Raw genomic sequence first — 1,113 nt, forward strand, 5'->3', positions numbered from 1 at the left:
TTCCTCCCAGCAAAAGGACTTCTTTCTTTTCAGTTACTTTAGATTCTTTTTTTTCTAAGATGAAAGCAGTGGAGCTAAATTTAGGGATCTAATTTTGTACACCTGGGTATCCCTGAGGGAAAGCGGGAACACACCCGAGGCGAATCGTTCATGTCTCCCAGCCTTTACGACTCCCTCTTCAGGACCACAGCTGACCCTGGCTCTCAGGTTTTCTTTATACTATTTCCCACTATCTCAACACATTTCTTTCTTTCTTTAATGTTTTATTTATTTATTTATTTATTTATTTATTTATTTATTTATTGAGAGAAGGGGCGCACGAGCAGGGGAGGGGAGAAGTGGGGGAGGGCAGAAGGAGCATCCCAGCAGGCTCCACACCGTCAGCAGAGTCCGCAGGTGGAAATTAGGATTATGAGACTTAACGGACTGAGCCACCCAGGCGTCCCTCAACACAGTTCTTTTTTTTTTTTTTTCTGAGAAAGAGAGAGAGAGAAACAGCGTGAACAGGGGAGGGTCAGAGAGAGAGGGAGACACAGAATCTGAAACAGGCTCCAGGCTCTGAGCTGTCAGCACAGAGCCCGACGCGGGGCTCGAACCCACAAACCATGTGATCATGACCTGAGCCAGACGCTTAACCTTAACCGACTGAGCCATCCAGGCGCCCCAACACAGTTCTTAATTTCAACCCTCCATCATCCCGTTATAAAGAGCCTGGACCCTAGAACCCGGCCTGTGTGGACATCTGCAGGCCACTGCTGACAAGCTTGGGGACTTCCTTCAAGCAGATATGTCGTCGCCCTTTCTGAGCTTCCCTTTCCTCTTCTGTACAACGGACATTACCTAGTTGCAGGTGGTGGGGATTGCACGAAATCAATACAGTGAATGCATGGCAGAGAAACAAACATTCCATCTCGGTCTTCGGGTACTGAACCCCGACAGTGCACATTTAGAGGCGTGACGGTCAGGCCCAATGCCAGAATCACTCTTCCATGCGCTCCCCTCCTCGCCTCCACCGAAGTGAGGGTCCACCTGCGCCAGTGCCCTCGCGGGCTGCGGCCCGGGACACTCGCTCAGGCCGTCGGAGCTGCGTGCCTGGGGCCTGGAGCCGCGCCA

Source organism: Crocuta crocuta, unplaced genomic scaffold, assembly GCF_008692635.1.
Source record: "Crocuta crocuta isolate KB4526 unplaced genomic scaffold, BGI_CrCroc_1.0 scaffold25, whole genome shotgun sequence".
Lineage (NCBI taxonomy): Eukaryota > Metazoa > Chordata > Mammalia > Carnivora > Hyaenidae > Crocuta > Crocuta crocuta.